Here is a 6,000-nt window from a genome sequence, read left to right as displayed (position 1 = left end):
CTATTTCAAATATTATTTTTCTAAATTATTTGTTCTTATTTTCTGTACATTGGCATTTTCCTTGCTTGTATGTTTGTGAGTATGCCAGATTGCATGGAACTGGGGCTACAGAAGGTTTTGAGTTGCCATGTTGGTGCTGGGAATTGAACCCGAGTCTTAACCACTAAGCTATCTCTCCAGACCCTCAAATATTATTTTTGTTAAAGAAAAAGGCCATCTCAAGATGGCCTTCAGTGCAGCCTGAGAGAAGACACTTGTACAAGACAAAAATCAGCATATAAAAGTTTATATGCTATTGAGCCCCATCCTGAGCTCACATGTCTTGTGCTAATCACAGCTTCTCCCTTATAGTAGATGTTACTTACCTAAACAGAAAGCAGCTTCAACAGTATATTTTCAGATGTTATTGCTTGGTCCCATACTTTGGAGTGTAGCCTCCCCACTCCCAGCCTGGAACCTGCTGGCTCAGGGGTGGAGTTTCCTGCTCATTCGTTCTGCCACGCCCACTGCTGGACTGTGCCACTTTGCTGCTTGGAGCCACACACGTGTTCACCCTGCTACTGGACCCCGAGACCATTCGGCGGGAATCGGGTTCCCTCCCCCTTCCTTTATAACTGAGTGTCTGAACAAGTAAAATTGGGCTTTGAACAGGATGAACTTGTCTTGGCCTCGTTTCTTCTTCCTCCCCATCTAGCTTCCTCTCTTTTCAGCTCGGAGCTGCCATCTCAGTGGAACCGTTCACGTTGCAGGCTGCTGGCCGGCCCCCAACATTGGAGGTTTTGTGGGATTTTTTTGGTGTGTATGTGTGTGTTTAATTATACTATGTGTGGGCCAACAAGATAGTTCTGAGGTATAAAAATGCTGGTTATGTTAAGCCTTAGGACTGGGGGGCTTCATTTTTAGAACTTGCGGTAGAAGTGAACTAAAGAACTAATTTCTGAAACTTTCTTTCTAAACTTTGCATGCACACAGCACACACAGACATGCACACACACACACACACACACACACACACACATCATACAAAAGCATGAATAATAAAAAAATAAAATGAAAAAAAATGAAAAAGTTACAGTAAAAGGTCAGTGAATACAGATCATTCTATTCTAAACTTCCATGAGGTACATCATCAACTCTATTCTCCTTTGAAGCAAGTCTCAGCCAGTGTTTAGTAGCTTGGTTAGCAAGTATGTGGCATGTTAATGTTTCTTCTTGCAGGAACCATGGATGCATTTCCGGAAGTTAGGCACAGGCTCCAGCTATCTTGCTTAAATTTGCTGAGTCATTACAGAATTTAATATTTAAAATATAAAATTGTGTGAGTGTGTGATTTACATTTGGAAATTTGGGGAGAATTTAAATGTAAGTAGAGTCAAACTAAGTGCAGATTAAACACAGCTATCCAGATGTCTAAATTATCAAAAGACTGTTAAGTAAGCAATTCTTTAGAAAAGCGAGCTCTTTTGTTCCACTCTAGTACCAGAGCCTACATTTATTTGTTGAGGAAAATTCCATCTACAAAAAGAGTAAGAGGAGAAACTAAGGCGTTTTCAGTATATGCATTTCTTTATTGAGATGAGAAGAACTAGAATTTTCTAATCAGAGTCCAGCTAATTTAAAGATATGCAGTAGTTTTATATTTATTTATATTTTCTTTGATTTTAAGATGTAAAATTTCTTTTTAAAGTCCATATTATTTCTGAAATTTCCTCTAGTATCTTCTTCAGATACTTAGATAATGAAAGCATTTATTCAAAAAATCAATGGTAAATCGCAACAGTTAGCTGCCTGTAGAACAGTAAACACTATTTAAGAACAGGAGACACGAATGCTGCAGTTTGATATTTTAATGCTAAGCACAGCTGTGTTCTTATATGTCACTCCTTTTATCTCAATGCTATGGATTTTCAACAGCTTACTCTTAGCCAAGATTCCTGGACTGATGCTTTACAGTTCCTTAACAAGCACAACCTGCAGGATTATCTGAGAGGAGCAGGAGATGGAGAGATGCTGGAGTTCTTCCCCGATTCCAGGGTCATAGCTGCTACCTTCTGAGGCTTCCCTTCCTCCTAAAGCATACTCACTGCAATAATTACTGAGCTCTGTCCAATGAGCTACTCCAACCAACCCATCAAAAGGTTACAGCAAACTGAGAACACTGTGATTAAGACAACAAAATCTAAAACACCACATGCCACATCGTGCACACACTCAATAATGGTTGGTAGGCAATATTTTCCTACCATTTCAAAAAGAAAAGAATTTGCCTTGTCTTGAATTCAAAACTTTTTGGTTAATTTTGCCTATATTTTCTATGCAAATACCTTAAGCAAAGTAAGTAAATAACCGAATTATCACTTGTGCTTGAATGTATGTAATGAAGAGAATTAATGCGTGCTATAAAACAACTCATGTGCTGAGCTGCAAATGATCATACAAATTTGAATTGTGCATTAAGATAAAGAGAGCTATTTCATAACTTATTTGTAAGGAAAGGCTTCAGTAATTACAATTCCATATCAAGAAACCTTACCCTGGGGGGAGTAAATATCATGTAGTCTCTATTTTACCTATGCACTGGTTAAACTTGTGAGTTTTTTGTTTGTTTCTTTTTTTTTTTTTTGGTTTTTTCGAGACAGGGTTTCTCTGTGTAGCCCTGGCTGTCCTGGCACTCACTTTGTAGACCAGGCTGGCCTCGAACTCAGAAATCCGCCTGCCTCTGCCTCCCGAGTGCTGGGACTAAAGGCGTGCGCCACCACGCCCGGCCTGTTTGTTTCTTTTTTTTCTCTTTCTTTCCTTCCTTCTTTCTTTCTTTCTTTCTTGCTTGCTTGCTTGCTTGCTTGCTTGCTTTTTTGTTTATTTTTTGGTTAAAGAAGTTACTGCTTTCTGAGTAATATTATTGTCGTTGAATAATTAAAATCTTACTATTTTACTCTTTTTATTTATTAGGTATTTTTTTCATTTACATTTCCAATGCTATCCCAAAAGTCCTCCATACCCTTCCCCCTCACTCCCCTACCCACCCACTCCCACTTCTGGGCCCTGAGGTTCCCCTGTAGTGAGGCATATAAAGTTTGCAAGACCAAAGGGCCTCTCTTTCCACTGATGGTCGACTAGGCCATCTTCTGATACATATGCAGCTAGAGACACGAGCTCCGGGGGATACTGGTTAGTTCATATTGTTGTTCCACCTATAGGGTTACAGATCCCTTTAGCTCCTTAGGTACTTTCTCTAGCTCCTCCATTGGAGGCCCTGTGATCCATCCAATAGCTGACTGTGAGCATCCACTTCTGTGTTTGCTAGGCCCCAGCATAGCCTCACAAGAGACAGCTATATCTGGGTCCTTTCAGCAAAATCTTGCTAGTGTATGAAATGGTGTCAGCGTTTGGAGGCTGATTATGGGATAGATCCCTGGGTATGGCAGTCTCAAGATGGTCCATCCTTTCGTTTCAGCTCCAAACTTTGTCTCTGTAACTCCTTCCATGGGTGTTTTGTTCCCAATTCTAAGAAGGGTCAAAATGACCACACTTTGGTCTTCATTCTTCTTGAGTTTCATGTGTTTTGCAAATTGTATCTTGTATCTTGGATATTCTAAGTTTCAGGGCTAGTATCCACTTATCAATGAGTACATATCACATGAGTTCTTTTGTGATTGAGTTACCTCACTCAGGATGATGCCCTCCAGGTCCATCCGTTTGCCTAGGAATTTCATAAATTCATTATTTTTAATGGCTGAGTAGTTCTCCATTGTGTAAATGTACCACATTTTATGTATCCATTCCTCTGTTGAGGGACATCTGGGTTCTTTACAGCTTCTGGCAAACCAGTAGCCAACATCAAAGTAAATAGTGAGAAGCTGGAAGCAATCCCACTAAAATCAGGGACCAGACAAGGCTGCCCACTTTCTCCATACCTATTCAACATAGTATTTGAAGTCCTAATCACAGCAATTCGACAACAAAAGGAGATCAAGGGGATACAAATTGGAAAGGAAGAAGTAAAAATATCACTTTTTGCAGATGATATGATAGTATATAAAAGTGACCCTAAAAATTCCACCAGAGAACTCCTAAACCTGATAAACAGCTTCAGTGAAGTAGCTGGATATAAAATTAACTCAAACAAGTCAATGGCCTTTCTGTACACAAAGGATAAACAGGCTGATAAAGAAATTAGGGAAACAACACCCTTCACAATAGTCACCAATAATATAAAATACCTTGGCGTGACTCTAACTAAGGAAAGATCTGTATGATAAGAACTTCAAGTCTCTGAAGAGAGAAACTATTTTACTTTTAGCAATCATACTTTCACAACAAAACAAAATAAAATAGCCCTTTTACAAATCCTCTTAGTTGTGGTGTGAGCTATAAGAGCATCAGGTTGCAATGTACCCTATACTCATCAAAAGCTATTACTTCATCTCCCACCAGGTGGCGCCACACAGTCCTAAATGCCATATTCCTCCATAGGAAAGAAACGGCAGCATGTCAGAGAGCCCACACCTTTCCACACTTGTATTTTGCTTCCAGGAAAGTGGGTAGCAATATGAAAAAGAGACAGATGGATAATAACTTCTAAACTCAAAGCTTAGCTACAAGGAACACAAGAATTAAAACTCTTTCTTTAAAACAAAAGTTTCATTATTAATTTATTTATTCATCTTACATCCTGTTCGCAGCCCCATTCCTACCTGTTTTCCCAGTCCCACCCTCACAATCCTCCTTCCCCATTACCACTTCCCCTTCACCTTAGAGAAGGGGAATTCTTCCACGAGTTCAAAGTGGTCCTGGCACATTAAGTCTCAGCTGGACTAGGCACATCCTCTCACACTGTGGATTACCAGGCAATAAGTTTAGTCTCCTCTAGGCCAAAGATGGAGCCACCACAGAGCCAGCCTAGATAAACTGTGTTTGCAATCTACTTGGGGATAGAACAGAGACAGAACACATGCAAACGAAGAAGAAAGTCAGGAATAGCATTTGTAAGCTGGTAGGCATGAGCAGACACTGAAACAGGGTGACATTATATTTTTGCTTGCAAAGGTCACTAGGGCCAGTGCAGAGCCTCCTATTTCTGGCTTTTCTCACAGTCCCAGACTTTGCATCATGAATGCCATTTTTCTTTTTAAATACACTCAGTGGCTCTCCATTCAGTTCAGAATTAAATGTAAACTTCCAGAGTTATTGAGAGTACCACACTATGAGCTGTTTTCTCTGTGTTTGTCAGGGCATGATACACATGTGACAGATGGACAAAAATCATTCTTGTCATAAGGACACTATTTAACTCACTTGGCCTTTTCTCTTTCTTATCAAAACTTTCTAGATAAAGGAAGCTGTGCCTTTCCACTTGAACTTTGCTGATCATCTTCCATAGACTCAACTTACCTTGGATTTATACACATAAAATGAATGAACAAAGTTGACTCTAATATTAAGAGATTGGGCTCACAGAGATAGAAATGATAAGGACACAGCCTGCAGGTCCTGTATGCATATGTTACGGCTGTTAGTTGGTTTTCTTGTTGGACTGCTAACAGTGGGAGCAGGTGTGTCTCTGACTCTATTGTCTGCTCTAAGACTCTTTTCCTCCTCTTGGATTACCTTGGCCAGCTTGGCTAGGACAGCTTTTGCCTTGTCTTTATTGTATCTGTTTTTGTCCTGTTTGATGCTCTTTGGAGGCCTGCTGTTTTCTGAAGAGGAAACAGAAGGGGAATGGACCTGGGTGATTGGGAACATAGACAAAGCAGGGAGGAGTGGAAGAAGGGAAACTGTGGGTGAGACATATTGTGAGAAAGAAGAATCCATTTTCAATAAATATTTTAAAAACACCCAATATTGGCACATAGCTCTTGCTATTGGTTTGTATATTCTGACCCTTCTGGATGCAGTTGTCTCCTTTACATCACAACTTAGGGGTGTTTCTGGACCATGAGATCCAAATCAAGTCATCCCACTTCTTAAACAACATGTCATTTTCTTTTCTAGCCTGCTATC

Source organism: Mus caroli, unplaced genomic scaffold (assembly GCF_978045245.1).
Source record: "Mus caroli unplaced genomic scaffold, Mus_caroli_1 scaffold_4, whole genome shotgun sequence".
In the NCBI taxonomy this organism is placed as follows: domain Eukaryota; kingdom Metazoa; phylum Chordata; class Mammalia; order Rodentia; family Muridae; genus Mus; species Mus caroli.
The sequence above is the reverse complement of the archived record's forward strand: the minus strand, read 5'-3'. Positions refer to the sequence as shown.